Source organism: Notechis scutatus, chromosome 2, assembly GCF_049901735.1.
Source record: "Notechis scutatus isolate UNSWTSFEM ecotype Mainland chromosome 2, rNotScu1.2, whole genome shotgun sequence".
NCBI classification, from domain to species: Eukaryota; Metazoa; Chordata; class Lepidosauria; order Squamata; family Elapidae; genus Notechis; species Notechis scutatus.
The window spans coordinates 101,254,809-101,281,418 of NC_142010.1; the positions used below are offsets into that span (position 1 = coordinate 101,254,809).

The 26,610-nt window shown below is 40.6% G+C and overlaps 1 protein-coding gene across 4 annotated transcripts in view; it reads left to right on the top strand.

The window, feature by feature from the left end:
- Positions 1 to 26,610, top strand: part of ADGRL1 (adhesion G protein-coupled receptor L1) — a 150,450-nt gene that overhangs the window by 14,889 nt on the left and 108,951 nt on the right. The gene's annotated exons all lie outside the window — the stretch shown is intronic.

Sequence of the window (26,610 nt, forward strand, 5' to 3'; positions counted from 1 at the left end):
GAGAGAGAGAGAGAGCTGGAGTGGGGGGGGGGGGCGCCACCCGTTTCTTCCTTCCCCCCTCCCCCGCCCACTGCTGACTGGAGATCGTCCCAGATCAGCCGTGTGTATGTGTGTGTGTCTCTGTGTCTGTGTGTCTGCGTGTGCGTGTGCGTGTGTGTGTGTGCGTGTGTGTAAACAATGCTATCATGTTTCCCCCTAGTTCTTCCCTCTGCTGGTAGATGCTTCTTTTCTTCTTTTGGGGAAAAATATTACTGTTCCTTTCCCTGCAAACTATGGAAATTGGATGGTAAAAATAAATAAATCAGGATGATGGCTTTATCTTTGTGAGTGTGCTTGTATTTCTGCATTTGTATGCCTGTGAAAGAAATTCCCCCTCGCATTCTGTTGCAACTCCTTTCCACAGCTCCTTTCGTGGCCTCAGTCCGCCCCTGATAAACAAGCTGGCTGGTTAGAGTGTTCCCTCCCCCTCTCTTCAGATTAATCTCTCTTCTAAACTATTCAGCCTCTAAACTACTTGGCTGACATTGATGACGTTTTTCTTTTGACGAGGCTATCTCTTCCCTCCGCAGTCACGCTGCTGTTGGGCAAGGATTCCACGGAGCCCGACAGTTTCATTATTTATATTAATATTTTACACTGTCCCTACACTACATCTAGAGTGATTTTACTGCTTTTCTTTTGCCCAGGGCTACCACATATTTTTCAGGTATTTACGTGTGTATTTATTTTGTATATCAGGTTGCATAAGATCAGTTTAATATGCTATTCCTCGTATGTGATATTTTGTATACATACAGAGAAAGAAGCACTCTTATGATCTTTGACTTAGGCTTGCTGTCAAACATCAGCCATAATAATTACTGTTTTGAACAATATGCAGGTTATATTACATGAATGGCTATTTTATATGTGAAATTATGAAATAAATTTGAGTAGAGATCCTGGGAAAGTGTCAGAATAACACTTAGAGGGACCTTGGGGGAACCCTATACCATTTCAGAGAAATGGCTGTCCAGTCTTTTCTTAAAAACTTCCAGTGATTGAGCACCCAGAACTTCTGGAGACAAGCAGGTCCACTGGCTAATTGTTCTCACTGTCAGGAAGTTTCTTCTTAGTTTTAGGTTGCTTCTGTCTTTGTTCAGTTTCCATCCATTGATTCTTGTTTGCCTTCTGCTTCTTTGGAAAATACACTGCCTCTCCTTTCTTTCTTGCAGCCCCTTAAAAGCCTTTTGTCTATCACACTCGTGGGCAAAGCATGTGAGCCATTTCCTCCTTTCGGTGGTCCATGAAAGTACATCTATAGTATGCAGATAATAAAGTCAAAAAAAGGTGAACAACATTTTTACAGAACTATAGATAAGTTGAGGCTGGGTGACAAGGAATGGCTGGGAGGGGAGGAGCCAGGCGAGGCAGCCCTTGACATGAGTGACATTGAGTTGGCCACACCCACCCAATCACATGACCACCAAGCATGCCCACCCAGTCACATGACCACCAAGCCACACCCACCAAATAAGCCATGCCCACAGAACCGGTAGTAAAAAAATTTGAATCCCACCACTGTCTAGGACATTGGACAGGATTCAGAAAAGGTGCTTTCGACCTCAGGTGAACACTGCCCCTCTCTCTTATGCATTAAACTAACTTGACACTTCCAGGCTTCCATACAAGCCTGAAAAAAAAAGAGTCCAGTAGAACTATTAAAGTGTTAATATATTTATGCAGGCTTCAGGAGAAGCCTGGAAAAAAAAAGTTGGGCTGCTTTACTGAATCACACCGAGGTACTGTGCTAATCCCAAGCCTGAAGCAATTCTTCCAAATCATTTTTGAAGTGTGTGCAGCTTTAATGAGTAGGAACCTCTTCCGTGAGTTTAAATAATCCCTTTTTAATGGTGTCCCAAGTTGGTGATCATCACTATTATCTTGCAGTAGCAAATCCCACAGTTGAATTATGCATAGTTTGAAAAAGTGTAACTTTATTTTTTATTTCCCTTGAACTTCTTAGATTCTAATAGTATGTGAGCAAGAAGGAAAATATCTTCCTTTGTTCTTCTACATACAATGCCGGGCATCTTTTCATATGCCTTTTATTTTATAAGGTGATGCTCTGCTTTATTGTTGTTGTTTTTTTTTAAAAGGCCCTTATGCTGTAGAACAGTTTTCTCTTGGCTATGATCTGTACTTGAGCTTCATTTGGTCTGTATGACATTTTTCTCAAGGAGAAGGTACACATGCTGCCCTGAAGATGGATCATCTTAGTACACGCTAGCCTGTTCTCTGGCTTCTGTTTTCTTGAAATGGCTGGATTGAAGCTCCCTTTTGTGAAACCTTGGGTTCTGCAATGTGCTCTACATTTTTGGGCAACAGCAACAGCCTCTTTGACGGCATACAGGGCAAAAGGCTTGACCTCTGGAAATGAAACTTATGTTTGGCTGTTCTCCGCATTAGAATTTGACTGGATGTCAGTAAGAGCAATTCTGGGAAGAGTCTATTGCACTGTGTTTCTAACTATCTGCGATCCTGTCACTCTTAATAATATCACTCTCTTCCTGTCAATAATATCATTCATTGCTGAGACATAAGCACAGGGAGGGGAGTGGGAGATGTCATTTCTTCCAACCCACTCACCAGTGAAATAATCTTTTAGTGAAGTAATATTCCACAGCAGGAGGAAATTCTGAGGACTAATTTGGATGAATAAAATATTTTAATAAGGTTGGAGATGACAATGACATGTAAGTTCTTCTAAAAGACAAAAAAGGGAAAGTTTCTTTTTCCTCTCAGCACTAATTGTAATCAGTTCCCACATAGGCTAATTAGTTCTGTCCACTCCATAAGCACACCTCTAATCTAGCTATCTCTCCTCTACCCATTGGGTGAAAACTCCCTTAATTTTCTGGTTACATAACTCTTCCAACTTTGTTGAAAAAGAGTGGCAAATTGAGTTCAGGACAAGAATGAATATAAGGGAACAGAATACCAGGGAAGACCTGGAGGCTGACAAGTTTGATATATTTGTCAATTTTCCTATCCCATGGATGATCAGAGGGTTATATGCCTTGATGGTGATGTACTGATCTGAGGGTTTTGTGTTCACCCCATAAATTTTGGATGATTTTGCCTTGGACTGTCCATGTGTAAAGTTGTGAGTTTAGCCCTCTTGCAATGATCTACAGATGGTAAAAATTCATGGTACTATCCTGGTTTAAATGCCCAATTGTTATCAAGCTTATAGGGCACCTGTCTGCTTCTTGAAGGCTGGTCTTAATTAGTATGCTTAAAAAAAGACTGGTCCTATTTACAAACAGTCTTTAATTGAAATTTCATTCTGATTTTGATCATAGGAACAATTTGAATTAAATGGCTAGCCCCAAGTCAGCTGGATAAATAAGTGGTATAAGCTAAGATAAAGGAAGGGGAGAGGGATTTCAAAGGTTAGGAGCTGAGAATGGAATCACACATGATTAAAAGAATATGCTCCATTGCTCTATAAAGTTGAGACAAATAATGCTATATATTATGCACCAATTGACAATTGGGTCATTTATAGTTGCCAGTTCCCTATTCCCATCCAACTTCTGATGAATCACAGCACCCAGCAATCACATTCCTTTCATTTTAACACAAAGCAGCAAGCAAAAAGTGCATCTCTGGCAAAAGCCATGGTTGGAAGGCCATCCTCCACAAAACAGATTCTCATACATACAATTGCTGTCATTCAGTTACTGATAAAAGGGCCCTCATTAGATTGAGAGCTTTTATGTGTAACAACCTATTGTTCTTACTTTTTTTCACAGAACTAACTAGGTGCCGCATGTTACCTAAATATTAAGTAGGGCTTTTCATGCTTCAAAAATGGTTCAAAAAATATTTGAACTCTATGAGAAGACAGCATCTTTGTTATTCATCACAACTGGCTGTTTTTCAGGCTTCCATGCAAACCTGAAAAAAAAGGTGCTGCTGCTTTAAAAGTTGCATTAAAAGAGCAGCTTCTTTTCCCCCCAAGGTTCATGCAAAAGCTTGAAAAAGTCATCTTGCTTTAATGAATACCAAAGAGAAATATGCCATAGGAGCTCCAAAGTTCTTCTTCTTAATTAATTTTGAAACATGTACCACCCTACTGAATATTTAACTCTCCTGAATATGAAATTGTCCAAATAGTTAGGACAGAAAGATCTACATAACTTTTAATTACTAACTGTAGCCAAATGAAATTTTTGTTGAATCTATTAGAAAGTGACTACATTTGCTTGACATGCTTACCTATGCTTGTGGCTTAATCAAGTGAATTTCTTGAGTGACAGTGAAGTGTAAATTAACCATAAATAATATCATGTTTTGATAGCAAAATTAGCTAAATTATGGTTTGGTAGTTTGCAGTTCAACGTGTGGTACAAGCCATTTGCAATTTGATCTCAGTCTTGACTTAAGCAAGCAGAGGGCCTTGGTGGTCAATCTAGGAAAGCCTTTGCTAAATATATATATATATATATGTGTGTGTGTGTGTGTGTGTGTGTGTGTGTATGTATACATACATACATATATTTATATTTATATATGTATGTATGTATGTATGTATGTATGTATGTATGTATGTATGTATATTTCCCTTTGGTCAGAATTTCACCTCCTGTGACTGCCACAAAATGGGAGAGCAAGCTATGTTCTTCTCCTCCTGAATTTGGCTTCTATCACTGACCTAGATAGGAGTGGTGATCAGATATGCCAATACTACAGCATGATTCACAATTTAGAGTCTTCTCAATAAAGGAACAAGAATCCAACACTTCTGGATGTTTCCCCCTTGCAACCCTTCCAATAATGAATACATTATTTAAAAGCAAGAAAGCAACCCTCATTATCATATCTAGAAAATTACCCCGCTCCCCTGAACCAGCAATTTGCCTGCCATGTAGCTCCGCTCCGACTTGCCCATTAATTACAGGGATGAAAAATCATTTGGAAGTCAGGAAAGGAAACTAATTGGATCTCCCACCACCACCACCACCAGTAAGAATTAATGAGAGACAAAGAAGCTATAACAAGGTGGGATTCAGAATCATTGGAAAGGGTCTACACTGGAATCCTTCTTTCCTTTCTTGTTCTTCCCCTGTTTTCTTTTTTTCTTTGAATTTAGAACTATAGCGGCTCAAGTTCCACTAGCCCATAACCTGTATTATCTGTTGAATTGGAACTCCTGTAAACCCCAGCTAGTATCATCAGTAGCCCCATTGACTGGAGAAGCTGGAACTGTCCTCTGAGTCCTCCAAATCAGTTCTGGCTGGAAAACCTGCTCTAGAGTTGGTGTGTCCTGGTGGGCTAAAGATATGAATTATGATTCAAGTCTTGCCCTTTGCCATTAATGGAGATCCTAATTATCTAGTCAATTATTTAGGCAAACCCCATCTGCAGTAGGTAGGTAAGCTGTGCTGGGCTGCCTTATAAAGTTGGAACAAGCTAAATACACAAATCCTTTGAATATCTGAGAGTGCTACATAAAACATGCTAAGTATTATTATAATCCTCTACACTGAATGCACATTAGTGGAGCTCAGAGCACCCAGAAGGAATTCACGATTTAAGGGCTAAAAGTAGCCAGGTTCAAGGGCAGGGCAGGTGTATTAAGAGACCGATTTAAATCCACACTTGATGTGATAACAAGAGATCCATGAACAATTTTTTTCTTTTAGAACTTAGATCGCCTGAATTGAATCAGAAGTATAGTTTCTGGGCAAAATGGAGTTCTTCCTCTTAAGTTCTTTCTTCCCTGAATAAACTGGCTGTACTTAGAATCGACATAAAATGAGTTCCCGTTTCCCACAGCCCTGCCCTAAATCAGCAGTGGGCTGTGGTATAGTTGCTTTTAATTTCATACTAATGGATGTTGGAAAGCCTGTTAATGAAAGCCAGGCCATTGGACAGTAGACATTTTCTATCCCAATGTTGCAGGTAGCAGAATTGCAGTCTGTGAGAAGAGGCCATCACATCAGATGGATTGCTACCTTGCGCCCAGCTGAGGTTATTGTTTTAGAAGAGGTAGTGTTCCAGCTGTGTCCTGACCTTGATTGCTGGAATTGCTGATGAGTGGGAATCTGACACTGGAATCTTGGGGGATAAGATTCATTTCATAGCAGCAGAGCTATTGAATTTCCTTTGCGTTATGCATTGTTTGCTTAATCCGTTGGCTCCATGATCTTAAGAGATGGAGATGTCTGCTCTAAGACCTATGAGCAAAGAGTGTAAGGCTATGTAAATGAACACTACCAGCCTAGCTTGACAAATGCCTTTCCCATGTGCCAGCCAGCCCCAGTCTAATCATGTTTGTGTGCTGGCAGTGCTTATGTATTTTAGTACAGACTGGAATTATGTGCACTTTTGCAGAAAAAGACAGAGCTGGTTTAATACAGTGATTAGGGCTTTGAAGCCAGGAGACCCTTAATTCTAATGTTACACGAAACACAAAGCCAGCTGGATGACCTTGGACCACTTACTCTCTCTCGACCCTGGGAAGGAAGCGATGGCAAACCACTTCGGAAAAACCTTGCAAGGAAACCGCAGAGACTAGTCCAGGCAGTCACCAAGAGTTAATTGTGACTCCCCACCCCACCCCAAAAACATACATACTGTACGAAAGAAAATTAATCTTTTTCATATTCATCAATATGATAAAAATAGGTTTCTACACATAATTGCATATATTCATGTAGGCATGTGAAAATGAAGATATATGTGTTATATATATATTGTGATCCTCTTCTGTATATGAGCCAAGTCTGAACAAGAATATCCATTTTAAATGAAACACCCAACATATGAAGGTGAGCAACTCATAAAACTGCATATTATTTCCCTACATAAAATCATTTCAAAGGCACACCTTCATAAATCTCAGATTACATCTACTAAAATCTATCCTGTATCTTTCCTGCCAAGGATTGAAAAAGATAAAAAGGTTCCCCTTTATCTCAGTCTGTAAACTCTTCCAGAGGGGGAGAAAAATTAAATTGTGCTATTATTCTAGCCCAGAAACTTGAAGGCAGACTCTGAAATTTAGCTGTTGAAATGCCAGTGTTATATTAATTTTCCTGTTTGTGATTGAAATGATTGTGGTTCTTTACTTTCCTTTGGCAATGAGTTCAAGATGAGGTAAATGCAAGTCCAAGAACAGAAGAAGACCTCCTTGGGGACCCATTCTTCCATTTTATAGTTTTTAACTATAATCAGAGCATCTGGATTAGAGCAGACTATAACCCCCAACAATAAATTAAAATATAAAAATAAAGACATCCATGTTGCCTAGCTATAGAGTTTGAGTGACAAGGTGCTAGAAAGGGCTGCTCAGTCTTTCATCTCTTCAGAATTAGGCTATCATCTAATTAAGGAGATCTTACTTGATTAAGCATAATGAGTTTTACTTGATTAAATAATTGATTACTCAATTAATTTTGCAAATGAGTTAGGCAATTGTTCTAAAACAAACAGCAAAACTTTGATTTTAGGCAATGCATGCCTGTGCCCCAGAAGAGTGAAATGTACACTTGGCCACTCCCTGTTTTAAAGATGCATTAAAGAACTAGTTTTTCTTTTAGCTGATATTGGTCAGTACGTACCTACATACCCAGGGATGGGCTGTTGGGGGTTCACAGGGTTTCTCTAGCTAAGATTCTGCAAAGTTCAGAGAGCCCCCAAATCCCACTCCTGTTTGGCCCCTCCCCGCCCCTCCCAGGAGTCCCCACGCAGACTGTTTTGGATGCAGGTAAGTGCAGGGCATGCGAGGAGGTTTGGGAAGGGTGAAAAACAGGCCTCCTGGAAGTTCGGGAAGGCCAGAAACTAGCCCATTTCTGGCTTCCAGAGAGCCTCCGGAGCCCAGGGAGGCTGTTTTCGTCCTCCCAGAGGCTGGAGGAAAACCCCCGGAGCCCAGGGAGGGCAAAAACGCTTCTCCCGTTGTGGTGCAGGAGGCCAACTAGGGCGTGGCCCACCATGGCCACACCCAGCCAGCAACTGAGCAGAGAACCCATTGTTAAAATTTTTGAACTCCACCCCTGTACATACCCATCATACTGCCCGCCTCATCTATTTTTTTTAAATTATATCTTGCGGATTCCAAAAAATGTGTATGTGTGTGTTTATGAGAAATAGCAAGCCAAAAAGTTAAAGGCATGAGATAAAAGCAAAATGAAATATAGCTAAAATTAGTTTATATCGGCCCCATTCATTTTATCTCTGTATATCTTCATAGCCTTGCAAATATTGTTGCTTCCACTACATCCACACACCAATTCCTATTTCACCTTTTGTTCTTTAACGCTGATCATTAAATACCATTGAGCTATTGGAATTCGTTTCCATAGGAAGTGGTGTTATTCAGAATAGCTAAATAAGGGAATTAAATCATGGAGGAAGAGGAGGAGATCAATATATACTAATCAAGGATATGTATATATTGTCTCCAATAACATGCTATTTTGATTTTATATTTCTTCCACATTATGCATCCATTCACATGGTACTCACCAATACAAAAAGAAAGTGTAGCTTGGCATTCAAATTTTCATGGTGGGCTTCCTAGAATATTTAATTGGTCAGTATACTGTATTTTCCTTCTTCACTGTTAGATTGTCTTTATTTCTCAGTGATGAGTTGATAAAATGCATTAAGCAATGTTGTAGTATGAATTATAATGGTAGTCAGTACTTTAAATTGTGGTTAGGTGTGTCTTAACCAACATTTGAAGTCATTGTTTGTTCTAGGTTAGTTTTCTGTAAGCAATGTACATTTAAAGCCAGACCATTCGCAGAATTAAACAACCATAGCCACTATTTTTGGTAAACAAAGTAAGAAGAAGAAACGACTATGGTTTTTAGAAGTGCATCTCTGCTTTTTCCTTTTGGTTTTTCACTTTCTGCAATTGTTGTAAATTTTTATGAGAAATGCTGCCAAGGGTGCTGGGATCAGAGGTGGTATTTAGCAGATTCTGACCAGTTCTGGAGAAATTTTGAGTAGTTCGGAGAACCGGCAAAAACAACCTCTGACTGGCCCTGCCCCCCATCTATTCTCTGCCTCCTGAGTCCCAGCTGGGGCTTCTTTTGTTGCCCAGCACAGGAGAATGGAGCTGGAAAGCAGGTTAGTGGGGTGGGGAGGGAATGGGATTTTGCAGTAACCTTCCCCCAGAAGTGGGGAGGGAATGGAGATTTTACAGTATCCTTCCCCTGCCATGCCCACCAAGCCATGCCCACAGAACCGATAGTAAAAATGTTTGAATCCCACCACTGGTTGGGATGCTGGATGGAAAGGTGGGAAATGTTGAAATGCAGTGAATGTAGTTTGCCACGTCATTTAGAGAGCACCCACTGAAAGATACATTAATTGGGTTGCATGATATCACCATTGTACTGGATTGCATGGAATCATATTACTTGTCCAGAGGTGGCCAACATGATGCCCCATCCCCCAATTTGTTAGCTTTTTATTCCCATCAGCTGTAGCCAGCTTAGGCAGTGGAAAAGGTATTAGGTATGACCACCAAAGACTTCCTGAGGAAGATATTTCCCCCCCAATTTTGTTACTTGAGATCCATTTACATTTCAGAGACTGATGCTATGATGGTGTACATAGAGAATAGATTACTTCCCTGAACTGTGACCCTCTACTAACATGCACATTTGAATGAGGGGTGGGAACGTTTCCGATAACCATTCAGTCTTTTTATGTATCCTTTTGTTTCTGTGCCTGTGGAACATATTCCAGCTTTCTTCTCCAGCGAGCAGATTTTGAGCAGAAAAGAGAAAAGAGAAAAGAACCAGATGACAAATTATGAGAATTAAGACCACAGTGGGAGTAAGCTTAGTCCTGCTGATAGAATGCCTCTGAATTAGAGAATGAAGCACTGAAATCTGCTGCGGTATTAAACAATAACATTTCATGCAAGTGTTTCCAAAGAATGGCAGATTTGGTGGGTACATATCTGTGCCAGCTGCTTTCTTGTTCTCCATGGGTTGGATCCAGAGTTAGAGCAGATCAATTGAAATCAATAGGACAGTCATAATTTATTTTAATCCCACTGGTTTACCCTGTCTGGTCTAGGAGTTAGTAAGTCTATACCAAGTCACTGACTCTGATATGGGATTGACAAGAATCTGTAAGAATTTTGTCCATATTGTTTTTGTGTGTCTTGTTCTGCAGTGCTAAACAATTATTACACCAATCTATTGCCCAGTGCTTCAACAGTCTCTTGGTGCCAAGACTGTTGCTATTCCCTGCCCTTCTCCTGCCATAGAGCCACAGGTTTGTAGATCAGCGGTGTGTTTTAAATGCCTTGTTATGTCTTTGTAAAGGGCAAAAGTGTGTGTATGGCATAATCGGACCATTAAAACAGTAAGACACAAAGATACACAATAGCTTTTTTTTTCCTGACTTTTTGAGAGGTTATCTTTTCGCCCTTTTTTTCTGACCGTTCTAGTCCTCACATATCTGAACACTTAGAAATAAAAAATCACTTACAGAATATTTTTAAAAGGTCTCTAGGCAGCAACAAAGTTGAGAAAAGATGTAAATTACTAATAACAGCCAAGCCACAAAAGATATCAATCACTTTAGCCAGAGACCATTCAAAGGGCATACACCCCCACAGCTAGCAAAGCCATTAAGATAGCAATCATCTGAGGATGCCTTGATGACTTCTTGAAAGGCAAAAAGAAGATTTGCAACTCCTGTATGTCTTGTTGCATTTTACAACCACCACTGCAAAAATAATGTGCAAATTCATGTTGGTGATAATCCATATCTTTAAAAGCAAGTACTGCAGTTCCTCTGGACATATTGGGAAGTTCAGATCTCCAGTGCTATCAGGTAAAAGTTGGAACAGACATTATGTAATACTGCATTTTGTCTCTTCCTGTTTATTTTCTGTTCCATTCCTATTGTTATTTTATCTTTCAAAGGGAATGCATTTAAAACAATCCATCAGGGACTTATATATACACTAATTCATCAGCTTTGAGATTATTATTTTTCTGGGATTTTTAACATAGTTATTCTCCAGTTGGTGCATTCCAGATGTGTTGGGAAAACAACCCCCCAAGCTTCCTAGGGAATGTGGCTTCCAGAAGTGCAGTCTGCTCTAAAAGCTGAAATTCTGAATATAGATGGATACATTTGGATTCCCATCTTCCTCAGCTTCAGAACAACATGCATTGATACAAAACATTCATGTGTTGCCACCCTTTTATTTCTCAGCATGAACGCTTATCCAAATAAAAAGTGTTGTTGAATACTTTTGAATTTCAAAGCAACCTGTAAGAGGTACCAGCTGAAGACAAACCTGTTGCTGTTAAGGAAATTTTTATGTTAATTAACTAATAAGAGTACTTCACATATCTGGAGAATACACCATCAGTACACAATAGAGCTACAGCAAAAACAAATATACAGAATGGAATTGGAGAGAGAACAAGAATATTACAGATAGACAAGATTTTTCTTTCTGCGAAATATCACTGAGATGTGATATGCATACATGTGATTTGAGAGTTTTTGTGTATGTGTGTGTGTGTGTAAAATGTTATCTTTGCAGATAACGAGCTGGGTCCAATGAATTTAGGGAAGTAGGAAGCAAGATTGTAGTTGGCAGCAGACCTGACTTCTGTGTCAATGCTTCACATGTTGTGAGGATATATTGTAGTTTCATTAAGACAAGTAGTGATTTCTCTGATAAATGAAATCAAGCCAAATTCAAATGGAGTTGAAACTGGCTGGTTTTAGAATAGCCATAGTTTAATGAATCATAATTAAGTTTCCGAGGAAAGCTTAAACTTCCATTATTCTAAAATAGCAGCAGTAGCAACCAAAGCCTTCCCACGGTTGGTTGGAAGAGAGGAATTTGCAAGGCCAAAGTTAATTGTATTTCATGGCATCTGAATAATGGTGAGCAGACTCCATTATTTTCCATTATGGTCCCTTCTGCCAGTGGTGCATGAATTGGAGACTATGTAGCTGACTTTTTGAGGAGTTTTCCAGCTTTCAGAGACTACCTGAAGTACTTGAGTGATTCACAGTCTGCTTATAGGACAGTCTTCTACTTGATCAAGTATAGAATATCTAAAGAGCAACAGCTAGAATACTGACCAGCTTCCTTCCTAACAGCTCAGCTATACTGGAACTCCAGAGAAATGTACTGTAGTACCAACCTATATTTAACACCATTCATTATATATATATATATATATATATATATATATATATATATATATATATATATATATATATATATATATATATATATATATATATTTCTGAGGTTCTCGCGGGTATTTGTATGTGGATCTTTGGTTATTCGGGTTTTCTCCCGCGTAAGATTGGAAGTATCTAGGCAACGTTTCGATGAAGTCTCATTCATCATCTTGAGGCTTGTGTCTTCAGCTGCAGCTTTGCGGCACGACCACGAACTCGAAGCCAAACAGCAAGATCACAGCTCACCAGCTCAAATCCCCCAGCAACTAAGACTAACCTGAGCACAACCAAGCCCCCACCTGAACAGAACACGCCTCCAGCCAATCAGAACATGGCCAACCCCCCAACCAATCAGAACACAGCCAAACCCCCAACCAATGAGAACACACCCCACCCAATCAGAACACAGCCAAGCCCCCACCCAATCAAGTCACACCCCCACTAGCAGTTAAAAGGAAGAAGCAAGATCCCAGCTCAAATCCCCCAGCAGCTGGGACTAGCCTGAGCACGGCCAAGCCCCCACCTGAACAGAGCACGCCTCCAGCCAATCAGAACACGGCCAGCCCCCAACCAATCAGAACACAGCCAAGCCTCCAACCAATGAGAACACACCCCCACCCAATCGGAACGCAGCCAAGCCCCCACCCAGTCAAGTCACACCCCCACTGGCAGTTAGAAGGAAGAAGCAGCTGAAAACTCACATCACTCTGAAAAGCACAGAGCCGAAGAAGCAAGCCTGAAGATGATGAATGAGACTTCATCGAAACGTTGCCTAGATACTTTGAATCTTACGCGGGAGAAAACCCGAATAACCAAAGATCCACATACAAATACCCGCGAGAACCTCAGAAAACAAATATTGCACCTCTACGGGAGGAAACCCACCATCTGACCAGGACTTATGAAAAACTTGAAGTCCAAAGAGCTTCCATTTTATGTGACCTCGCATTTATATGCAACTGCCGAGATCAAAATTTAATTCCCACAAGCTTCCAATTGAAATTCCACACCAACACAGCAGCCACCAAACGCATCCTAAAAAGAACAGAATTGGCCCTAATTAGAAATGAACTTCACACAAAAAGATTTCTCCTAGACCAAATCAACAAAGATCTTCTCACACTTCACCTCAGACTCAGCAACAAGATTCACCCCTTACTTTGGGACAAATCCAAACAACTCGCTGTCTGGAGAGCCGAAACACAGACCACCCTCAAGACAGACACACACACCAACAAACTCAGAAAACTACAACAATGCCAGAAACCAACTCCTCTCCCTCACAGCCACACATGAAACAAACAGTGCACAACATCTCAGACAAGATCCTCACCGAAGCCGAAACCAAGGTCCTTTCAAAAGGATTCAACTTTGCTGTTGCTCCCAAACACATCCCCACAGAAACCATCATATGCGGAGTTGAAACCAGCCTGACCAAAACCAACCCTGATGATGCTAATAGAATCAGACTCGAAATCACCAACATCCTCTGCACTAGCAAACCACCCAAAAGCAACTTATCCAAAGAAGAACAAACTGCACTACGTAACCTGAAAGAAGACACCAGCATAATAATCCTACCAGCAGACAAGGGCAACGCGACAGTGGTTATGAACACATCTGACTACCAAACCAAATTAACCAACCTACTCCTAGACCCCACATACAAACCCCTAAAGACAGACCCCCCCACCTACCTAGAAAAAACCACCAGATCCAAAATAAAAGCCTCCCCCATCAGTGAAGAAATCCAGCAAAGAATCATACCCAGAGAGAAATCTTCCAGATGCCCTAAGCTTTATGGTCTCCCCAAGATACACAAAGAAGGAACTCCACTTAGACCAATAGTCAGCTCCATAGGCTCACCTCTACAAAACCTAGCCAAATTTCTCGCCAAACAACTACAGCCCTATGCAGAATCCATCAACTCACATGTAAGAAACTCATTCCAGTTCATCGAGATCATAAAGAAACAAAACTTACAACCCAGCGACCTACTAGTGAGCTTCGATGTCATATCCCTCTTCACCCAAGTGCCAATAAAAGAAGCCTTGACAGCCATCCAAAACAAATACAACCCCCCAGCACATCCTAGATCTGACCAATCACTGTCTATCCAATACATACTTCACCTACAATGGACAAAAATACAAACAAATAGAAGGAGCACCCATGGGATCACCCCTCTCACCTGTCATCGCAAACCTCTACATGGAACACTTTGAAACACAAGCTCTAGAAAAATATGATCACAAACCCAAACTCTGGCTCAGATACGTAGATGACACCTTCATAATCTGGCCACAAGGGAAAGAAAAACTGAACAACTTCCTCACACACCTCAACAGCCTACACCCCAAAATACAATTCACCATGGAAACAGAAGCTAACAATCAACTTCCCTTCCTAGATGTCTTGGTATACAAAAAACCCAATGGCTCCCTAGGACACACCATCTACCAAAAGAAAACACATACAAACCGCTATCTACACGCACTCTCACACCACCACCCAGCACAGATCAATTCCGTAGCTGAGACACTCATCTCCAGAACAAAATGCTTAGCTGATGAACAACACCTAAAAACCGAACTAAACACTCTCACCAACGTACTAACAGCCAATGGATTCCAAAGAAAGAAGATCACCCACCTAATCCAAAAAGAAACCCCAACCAAAATCCAAGACAGAGAACAAGAGAACGGCAAAGCCCTCCTCCCATATATAAAAGGCACTACAGACAAAATCAGCAAGATCCTCCAAAAACACAACATTAAAACAGCATTCTGCACAAACAGAAAAATATCCACCATCCTAAGAAACCCTAAAGACAAAATCGAGTTAGAAAACCAAGGAGTATATGAAATCCCTTGCACTGCCTGCCTCACCACATACATTGGACAAACTAACAGAAGAATAAGTGCACGCGTTGAAGAACATAAGAACTCAATCAAAAAGAAGAACCAACCTCTTCCCTGGTCCAACACCTCAAAGCCACAGGACATGAGATTGACTTTAAAAATACCAGAACTATCGCCAAAACTGAACACTTCAGCAGCAGAATAATCAGAGAAGCCATAGAGATAGAAAAACGCCCACACAGCATGAATAAAAGAGATGACACCTCCCTCTTACCAGCCATTTGGAAACCCGCCCTCATGAACAGACGAGTACCCAACAAGATGAATGACACCAGACCCACACCCACGAGGGCCACACAAGATGCCACCACCACACTTCCACGTAAAAATCAGACTCACACCCACACAGAAGATGAGACACGACCACAGACCAGAAGCCGCACTGCAGCTGCATCACTACCCACTTCAAACCCATCTGAGCCATACATGAAGCGAACTGACCCCACCATGAAGATGTGACACGACCATGAACTCAAAGCCAAACAGCAAGATCCCAGCTCACCAGCTCAAATCCCCCAGCAGCTGGGACTAGCCTGAGCACGGCCAAGCCCCCACCTGAACAGAGCACGCCTCCAGCCAATCAGAACACGGCCAGCCCCCAACCAATCAGAACACAGCCAAGCCTCCAACCAATGAGAACACACCCCCACCCAATCGGAACGCAGCCAAGCCCCCACCCAGTCAAGTCACACCCCACTGGCAGTTAGAAGGAAGAAGCAGCTGAAAGCTCACATCACTCTGAGAAGCACAGAGCTGAAGAAGCAAGCCTGAAGATGATGAATGAGACTTCATCGAAACGTTGCCTAGATACTTTGAATCTTACGCGGGAGAAAACCCGAATAACCAAAGATATATATATATATATATATATATATATATATATATATATATATATATATATATATTTTTTTCTTAAGTTTTGGGTACTTACATGTATGGTGTTCGGCTTGGTTCGGTTTTCCCACGTCATTGTAGTTCTTTAAAGTTGTAGCAACGTTTCAGCAGACACACACACACACACACACACACACACACACACACACACACACATGGTATTCAGCTTTGTTCGGGTATTTTCCCACGTCATTATAGTTGTGCTTTTAAAGTTGTGGCAACGTTTTGGCAGAATCTCATCTGCCATCATCAGGCTTCTGTATTGTGTTCGTCTGTGAGTCAGACTTTTACAGTTGTAAAATACCCGAACAAAGCTATATATATATAATATTTTAGGAATCCTTTTTAGGTCTGACTTCTTTTTAAGTTTGACTTCTGTTTACAATAACTACACAGATGAGTGTATGATCAAATGGCATGACCAGAGGTGGTATTCAGCAGGTTCTGACCAGTTCTGGAGAACCGGTAGCAGAAATTTTGAGTAGTTTGGAGAACTGGCAAAACCCACCTCTGACTGGCCCCACCTCCACCTATTCTCTGCCTCCAGTCCCAGCCAGTTGGCTGGGTCTTCTTTTGTTGCTCTGCACAGGAGAACGGAGCTGGAAAGCAGGTTAGTGGGGTGGGGAGGGAATGGGATTTTGCAATAACCTTCCCCCAGGAGTAGGGAGCAAACGGAGAATTTACAGTATCCTTTCCCTGCCACCCAACTAAGCCACGCCCACCAAGGCCATGGCCACCAAGTCATGCCCACAGAACTGGTAGTAAAAAATTTTACATCCCACCACTGGGCATGACCATCATGTTTACTGTAGCTGGTCTAATTATTAGAATTTAGATAATTCTAGAATTTAGATCCTTTATTGAACATCTGGACCAGGGGTGTCAACCTTGCATTGTCATGTGACGTATCACGACTTTTCCCCCCTTTGCTAAACCGGGCATGGGCATGGCCAGCGTGTGACACATCTGGCCCATGGGCCGCGAGTTTGACAGCCCTGATCCTGGACTGTTGTGAGAAAAAGTAGTTTCATCAACAGTGACAGAAAGAATGAGGTTTGGTTCCTGACGCTTCCAGTGAAAAGAATGTCAGAAAGCAACACAAAGAAGGCTCCCTGTGTACAACAGCCAGCTAGGGGAGATCAGGGACAGGAAATTTTGGGGGCTGGTGAGATATTTGAGAGTGTGCAGTGTGCTCTCACAAAAGGGCTGTAATGCCTGTTCACAACATGCTGGCCATTCACGGTAGAGTCATTCAAAGAACTGTGCATTTAGCAGAGAGCCGGTGTAATATTTCGGCTGCTGGATCAGTATTGGGGAAAACTTTGGTTCAAGTTGATGCTCAGCCATAGAGGTTCCCTGGGAGATTTTGGGCCAGTCACCTCTCTCAGCCCTACCGATGTCACAAGGTTACTGTGGTGAAAAACAAGAGGAGGATGCACTATATATCCCATCTATATGCCACGACAAGTATGGCTCTAGCCAATAAGTGGTGAGTGGTGAGATTGCCTCCACTCACCCAGTTTATTTTCTGCCCTGGGTCTTTGGACCTCTTCCAAGCAAAGCACTGAGCTGCCCCTCTCCTTTCCAATTTTATTTCCTAAGAAAGCGCCTACAGATTTCAGAGTCATTCTTTGTAAATAAAAGGACACTAAAGGTTACTCATTCCCTTTGTAGCATGCCAGCTTCTTTGAACAAATATTAAATAAAATAGCATTTAAAACATTTAAAAGAACAAGTTGAGCAAAGCCAGGGGCATCTGTGAGAGTCAAGTAAAGAAACAAAAAATCAAGATAATGGTAGCAACTGTGCAATCAAAGCCCCCCTCTTTTTTATGCATGTCGCATGCATAATGTACATGTGGAGAAGGGTTGGCTTTGATTTATTAGAGTATTGTTTGTTCAGTGTGTGAAACATGAAATCCTTTTTCATCGAATTTATATTACTAGGTTTTTACATTGCACTGGTTTGTACCAGTAAAGATAAATGGCATTGAGATAAAAACAATTAAAATCTTGGGGTGGATACTTCTGTGTATTTAGAACGGATACATGCATATATCCCGTTCCTTTCCTTTTACCTTTATTTTAATATTGAACACTTGATGGCCAAAATATTGTGGAAAATGGAAATTAAATGGGGTGTACGGCATTAAGCTGAGATTCAGATTTGAAAACGTGTTTTGGTTATACCTTAGCTATAAACTCAGCTGGGTAGTTATTTGACATTTTTAACTGTAATCAACCATATTGCAGTTAACTGAGAGTAACAGTATCCCCCTCAGATATTTGTAGTGAGAATGATATTTAAAAAGCCTTAAAAGTGCTGTATATAATTGTTTACAGATAAATAAAAGAGATTACTAATATAGTAATGTTCCTCTTCCAAGGTGTTGAATGTAGTGTATTTGGCCCTTTCCCAACATGTTAGTAAAGGTGTTACAAAAAGGGAGAATTTGCTTTAGCTCCAATTGGTTTCTCATTATGTTTCTGTTTTTAGCTTCACAGCATGGTGTATATGCCTCTGAATATGCCATTTTAAAGTTGCCAAGCCAGGATTTTCAACTACAAATCCTGCAGACTTGTGGGGTAGTTCCCTCATGCTATTTGTTATGATCCAGACTCGTCTTTGTTTACAATTATCATGCCTACAAACATCCAATTTATTTTGCTATAAATGTACTCCTTTGACTTCAGACATCTCCAGAGCACTTGGGGAAAAACTCAAAAACCCAAGGTGAAAGTGGATGATTTCTGAATGGGAAAAGCAATATAGCAGATGTTAGCGCCAAACCTTTCCTCTGTTCTGCTGTTTTTCCCCAAAGCTCCTTATCAGGTGCTTTCCCCCCATGCAGCTCAGATTTTGAGCCATGGAGGGCAAAATGGCTGAGGATAGAAAAGCAGAAACTGCAGGAAAAGGTTTGGTGTTGGCCTCCTCCCCAAAACCTGCTTTTTCTACTCAAAATCATTGCCTCTTCCTCCTACATTTCACATCGCTTAAAGTGGAGAAATGAGTTCAGGGCCCGCATTCAGGGACACAAGAGGGCGATCTGAGAGCCCCTTCCTCTGATATCCTCAGGTAATCAAGGCTTCAGGAAGTCACATCTAGAAGAGAAGGCATTTGCGTGAAGGTCTCTGTGGCTGGAAAGGTGCCACCTTAGCTTTCAGGTAAAATAGTCTTTAAATACCTTTTGGTCCAGTACTCCAAGTCTGGGGAGATCAATAAAGGTAAAAGTTCCCTTCGCACATATGTGATAATCGTTTCTGGCTCTAGGGGACAGTGCTCATCTCCGTTACAAAGCTGAAGAGCCAGCACTGTCCGAAGATATCTCCATGGTCATGTGGCCTGCATGACTAAACCTGAAGGTGCACGGAATGCTGTTATCTTCCCACCAAAGTGGTCCCTATTTTTCTACTTGCATTTTTACATGCTTTCGAACTGCGAGGTTAGCAGAAGCTGGGGCAAGTAACAGTAGCTCACTCTATTACGTGGCCGCTAGGGATTCGAATCACTGAACTGCCGACCTTTCTGATTGACAAGCTCAGCGTCTTAGCCGCTGAGCCAGTGGTGGGTTTCAATTTTTTTTACTACCAGTTCTGTGGGCATGGCTTGGTGGGCATGGCAAGGGAAGGAGACTGTAAAATCTCCAGTCAGAGGTGGTATTTGCCAGTTTTCCAAACTACTCAAAATTTCCACTACCGGTTCTCCAGAACTGGTCAGAACCTGCTGAATACCCACCTCTGCATTGAGCCATCGCTTCCCTTTAATCAAGGTTTCTGCAGACATTTTGTTTCTTATCTTTGCTAGGCTTCCTCCAGACTACCCTTCAGAAAGGGGTGGGGTGGTGAGGGAATGGGGGGGCAGAGGTTGCCTTGCAATATTTAAGATCCTATTGATAAGATTCAATAGGATCAGTTGGTGACGGAAGTTTCCTAGAAGGTATCACTTAGTTGTTGGGAGTGGTGTCTTCATTTTGATTGATCTGTTTGTTTTGGATCTGATTTAGATCAGGCACCCGACTGAGTGATAAATTGTACCTATTAAAGGGATTTTTCCTGCATTTTAAAGCTTAGCAATCCAGATCAACCCTATCCACCCACCCTGATTTAATCTTTTCTCTGACCCATTTAATTTTAAGCCAGAGCCTTCTTTGAGATAGAAGCTTCCTTACATCAGAGGCTATTCTGTTTAGCTCTTATGATTGCTGCCTCGAGTGGTCCAGCCCAGCCCCAGATACATAGAATAGCAGCTGGCTGATTGTTTGGCCTTGCATAGCTACTGTCCCTGAGTTTCCAAAAGTGTATTAGTATTGAAGCGATGCCTGCAGAAATGGTCTACAGGTAGTCCTTGAATTATAACAGTTCATTTAGCAACCGATGTTACATCATTGAAAAAAGTGAGATGACCATTTTTCACACTTATGACCATTGCAGCATCCTCATGGTCACATGACCAAGATTTGGATGCCTGGCAACTGATTCATATTTATGATGGTTGCAGTGTCCGCATAGCATGTGAACACCTTTTGCAACCTTCTGACAAGGGGGGAAGCCAGATTCACTTAACAACTGGGTTATTCATTGAACAACTGCAGTAATTCATTTAACAACTGTGGGAAGAAAAGTCGTAAAATGGGGCAAAACTCACTTAACAAATGTCTCACTTTGCAACAAAAAATGTGGGCCCAATTACGGTTGTAAGTCAAGGACTACCTGTACTTGTGCAAAAGTTGGAGCAAAGACATGCAAACCTGTACTTTAAAAAGTAGCAAGCTTTGGCTTTCAATTTCATGGAAGGAACAGAGGATTTCATATGACTTCATGCTTCTACCTTTTGCTGCCTACTCAGATTCTACATACTCAGCAGAGCTTTTGTGCATATTGGCTGTTGGCTTTTCATCAGAATAAAACTACAGGTATGAGGGTTGATTCCCATTGTTCTAGGATGGACTTGTTCTTGAATAAACATGCATTAGATTGCAGTGTCACTAAGTTTATTTTCCCTCCAAAGTTTAAAGAGCTGTTTGCACATTATGCAGCAAGAACGACAAGTTTCCTAGACTATGCATTCAGCACAGAGGTCAGCAGTGTATACTGTATTTTTCTGACAGGCGAGACTGTGTGATACATAAAGTTATCATATGTTTAACACGTGAAAGGAACACTGAAACACTTTTGATGTTCCTCAGATACATAGCAGGTGTAGCAGCCCTTCCTTGTACAAAGGGAGCATAGGTTGACATGCTTCTCTTTGTGCAGCCCTTGTGTGGACTTGGAAGCTGCATTTCACATTCAACAGTTTATGATGTAGAAATGGGGATGTTGGCCAATGGCCACTGAACACAAAACTATTGAGGACAAAGTAGAAACAGTCAGGCTTTGAAAGCCAGGCATTTAGACAAAGGTCAGAGAGGCAAAGTTGGGGATTGGTTATTGGTTGGAGATTGGTTATTCTATTGGTTAGAAAAAGGGAGGAGCAGGTAGATAGCTCTGCTATAACTAAGACTCATTTGAGGGCAGCCCTAGAGCAATTGTATTATCAGTTTGGATGGATGAAGATGATAGATGATAGATAGATAGATAGATAGATAGATAGATAGATAGATAGATAGATAGATAGATAGATAGATAGATAATAGATAGATAGATAGATAGATTACCTTGATTAAATTCTATGATGGAAAATTGGACCACAATTACAATAGAGCTGCCAAGATGGTAATTGGAATTAGAGCCTAGTAAAGCCCATGTAAATAGAATTTCTTCATCATGTAAGTGCAAGATGAGATTAATTCCTGGGAGAAAAAAGTAGAAAGAGGAACCACTATAATAATGGCAGAAATAGGCCATTTATTTTAAATGGGAAGAGTGAAAAAATTAGTGGCGCCTAACCGAAAGGAAAAAAAATCTAAGTAGGTTTTTAATACTACTTGCTTTATATGTAGTTGGTTGGTTGGTTAGATGGTTGATTAATTGCTGCTCTACTATTTCAGGAGTGACTGTTTCTAAATACAAGTCTAGGCTGTCCACTTGCCTAAGCTTTATGCTTTTGCAGATAGATGTCAGGGGTTAATAGTTACCTATTATTATCAGTTAAAAATCTATTGCTTCATGCATATTGTACTTAGAATCACAGATTTTTTTTCATAAGCAAATAATGATATGGAAGCTGTCCTTGGTGGTGATCCTTTTTTCAGCATGTGACCTATTGATTTCTTGTATAAACTTCCATTTATTTGTTCGTTTGTTTTGTTTGCTTTTAAGGATTTTCTGTTATGTTTTTCTTATTCTACTATGCATCTTTTCTCTCTCAGTAATATAGGCTGATTTTTGAGATGGCTAAGGAAGGTGCTGGTTTATACACAGTTGACTCTTTTTGAATATAGGTATATACGGATGGTCACCTTATTTCAGATTGAACTTGTCTTGTATCCAGCCTAGTAATGTCTTCTCTGTTCTGATTCATGGTAGTATCTGCCACCCGATCCTGCCAGTATGATATCTAAGACCTTCTCCGTACAAAATGTGTGCCCTATTGTGGTCTTTCCTTTGATTTTATGATCTGTACTTTTATCCCATAACATTGATGGCCACACATGTTCTCTTTCTCTTTCCATCTTTTGAACCCTTTGCTCATGGTTTTCCTTCCCCATCTGTCTTGCTGGCATCTGAACTGAGATCTTGCTACAGAATCATTCAGAGAGAGTTTCAAAATGAGCTGCGAGTCTATACACCCTTAGGAATCAAAGCCTAAGAGCACAGTGTCTCTACCGAGTTCTCATGTTTTCAGGAATGGTTTACTGTGCTGAGAATCTAGCAATAGCCTTGGGAGAAGTACATAAAAATGAATCAACAGACTTTTGATAATCTGATCCATAGGATGCTTTATTGGGGAAAATACTGCAGTATGGACCCCTTCACTCCAAAACCATGTTTAGTTTTCCATTTAGTGAATACAGTTTATATAGGTTTATCAAATCACACGGTTACATAACACTTCCTGTTGTCCATATATAGATGTTATACAACGTTTTCATAAGAAAGTTCCAACCTTCCATGGAAAACTCCCAACATTCTCAGTATAGTCAGATTTCCTGTTATTCAAATTCCAGAAGATTATAAGAAAACATTAATATCTCTTAATGCAGTGGTTCCCAACCTTTTTTTCGCCCCGCACTCCTAAAGAAATTTCACTCGAACCTCGCACCCCCTGAAATTTAGACTTTAGGAACTACTGAACGCGTTAAATATATGGTAGGATTGAATCTTTTCAGCTATGTATGTGACGGTCACTAAATAACGATACTTAACTCTAAAATGAAAACAAAGTTAATCCATTGCATAATAAATAAATAAATAAATAAAAATAAAAATAAATAAAAATTACCTGGACTTTTCTCGCACCCCCTGGAATATTGTCTTGCACCCCCAGGGGGTTCGAGCACCCCAGGTTGGGAACCCCTGTCTTAATGTGACGTCTAATGTCAGAGTGCCCCAGCACATACCTCTAACTTATGCCAAGTACATAGTTTTACAATATTGTATTATTCCTAGCAGAAAACACATTACATATAAATGTTCTGAGCTTCAAAAGTTCAGACTGTGAACACAAAATGGCTTCAGTTTAGCTCTTCACATCCTCAGGTGTAATAACCAAATTTTCACCTATAACAGCCTATATCTTTTTCTTGGTGAACTGAGACCAGCTTGGCAGTAAGAAAGCAGCCACTCAACTCTCCCAACAGTGCACAATTTGCCATTCTAGTTTTAAGGAGCTATAAGGTTTCTATGGATTTGAGATTCTAATACCTTCTCGGAAACGAGTGCCTTTTTGTGTGTGTGTGTGTGCAAGAACAAATTTGAGATAGCACCATGTCACCCACAATGGTTGTGTCATTAAACTGACAAGGAAATTAGTGTCTGCCGTGTCATAGCTTCGTATCAGATCATATGCAAGAAACACTGCTTCTGTTGAAGATTCCAGCACATTAAAAAGAAAAAAAAGCCTTCATGACCAAAATAGACAATGGAACAGCTACGCAGGGAAACAAACCTGGATAAACTAGATCTCTATTTCTCTCTCTTATCACTAGTCTTTAGTCTTCACCTGCAATTTCTGTTCCCCTTCCTACTGTTACTACAAAGTCAAGTGTATGAGCAATCTAGGAAGATTGGAAGAATTAAGAAAGAAATCATCTTTGGACAGAAAAAGGGGAGACTGTGCATCTTTTGCTCCTCTGTCATGAAAAAGCTAAATTTGGAAACCCATATATTTCTGTTAAAAAGTAAGTGGGTATGATGGGGATTATATAATTATATTAATTTCTTTCTCCAAATATTAGGACAGCCCAAAAGAAGTGTGTAATTAACTTATAAAATGCACTACGTGACTTACCATTATCATCATCATTTCAGGAAAAGATGATGCTACCTTTACCAATCCAAACACGACCTGAATGTGCCGAGCTCCAAAAAATTTAATTTGCTGGTGATTTTGGCTAAGGAATGTAGTTCAACATGGTTGAAAAAATCTCAGAAGGTAAAAGAAAGGCTTAAATAAGACAAATGGATGGAGGATTTAACAAGAAGGATCTATTTAAATGGAACATATATGTTCATAGTTTTGAGTATCACATGAACAACATTCTGGACCAGATGAACTTTAAACTAGGATGACAACCCATCTTGTTACTGTGATGAGAATGGGAGAAAGAACTATAAGGGTTTTTAAGCTCTTTCTCTCATTGTCCTCCCACAAAACCATATGTATATATATATAGAATTGACATTCGGGCCTAGGCTTATTGAAGGACATCCACTGCAATAGCTTTTACCTTTTCTCTATATCCCATTTTTTCTGCCCATTCCATTTCTGGGCTCCCCTTATTTCTTCTGAGATAAGAAGATTGGATTGGATCTCCCACCCAGCCATGTGCTTCTAAACATTTACCTGCAGAGGTAAATGTTTAGCTCTCACACTTACAATCCTAAATCCTGACTTGCTAGAGCCATTTTAAGCTTAAGGTTAATTGATTTGAGACCATTTCTCTCTTCTGTCTTTTATTTACTACCTAAAATCTCATTAAAATAAACACAATGGAAAGGAAAAGAAAAAAAACTCAAGGGGCAAAGTAGCAAAACTCAGCATTATAAAGCTGTGGATTAAAAGAACGTAGAAAACAATTTCCTATTTTTTCTCTAGTGGAGGAAAGGTGCAAAGATTTTGCTGAGGAGATGAGCCATCCCAGTGTGAGATACTGATGCTATGGTTCTATCGCCAGCATTTGCAAAATGTCTAGGACAATAACAAATTTCCCCACAGAGTATAATTATTTCCTGGTTTTCTTTCTGGAACTCCCAATATGAATTTCCCAAAATAGGCATTTTATTCTCTTTTATTTTAAATCTTTCCTACACATGCACACACTAGCAAAATTAACAATGGGTCCAACATAAAATAGTCCTTAAATTCTAAGAATTAGCAAAGAGATGGTACAGAGGAAGAATCCTAGTTATATTCAGGCAAACTCTGCTCACAGCCTGGAGTTCAATCCTAATGGGGCTCAAGGTTGACTCAGCTTTCTATTCTTCCAAAATTCATAAAATGAGGAACCATCTTATTGGGAGCAATATGCTGACATTGTAAACCACCCAGAGAGTGCTGTAAAGCACTAAGGGACGGTATATAAGTCTAACTGCTATTGCTATCAGGCTCAAACTAAAAGAAACCTGTCTCAGTTATTCATAAGGGATTAGATGAGGAGAAGAATAGGACAAGACCAGCTAGAGAAAGAAGTTACTTCTGGAACCTGGAAACAAGGATTGAAAACATCTCGTCTTCCTTTACAAAAGAGGGGGCCTTTAGGAAGCCCCCCTGATTTTGGGACAAACTGGTAGCCATTTCACACCCATGTTCTGGTCAATTCAATGTCCTGGGTGCATAATGCAAGCTCTAGGTTGGGATCTTTTTCAAAATGAAATGCTGACATCAGTCTAACGAGGTCACACAGGACATGGATAATATCCCAGTCTGATAATCATAATGATAATTAATTAATTTTATGTGCTGCCTGACTACCGGTGGTTCTGGACTATTTGCAAATCGTAAAAAACAAGGAAAATAAAAAAGAATAAAGATGGTAGAAATGACAAAACCAAATGGTGCAAAAAAAGGGAAAAAACAACCAGGCTTGCCAAAGGCAGGGGGGAAGAGCCAGATCTTCAAGACCTTTCAAGACACCAGCAGGGCAGGGCTGTTAAAATCTTGGGGGGAGCGGAGGGAGACTTCACTCCAAAGGGCAAACAATGTTCTCAGACAAGGAACACTTCTGAGATCTGTTTAAGTGAAGGACGCTGGAGAGTGCCAACCCTGCCAGATTGGATTAGCCAGGCAGATATAAGGGAGACAGGCAATCCATCAAGTAACCGTATCCTATATTATAGGTGACAGCCAGGTCCTTGAACTGCATCCGGAAGTAAACTGATATCCAGTACAACTTGCAAAGCAGAGGTGTTACATGAGGATACCAAGTCACGCCTATCACTGCCTCCCAGTTGCATTCTGAACCAGT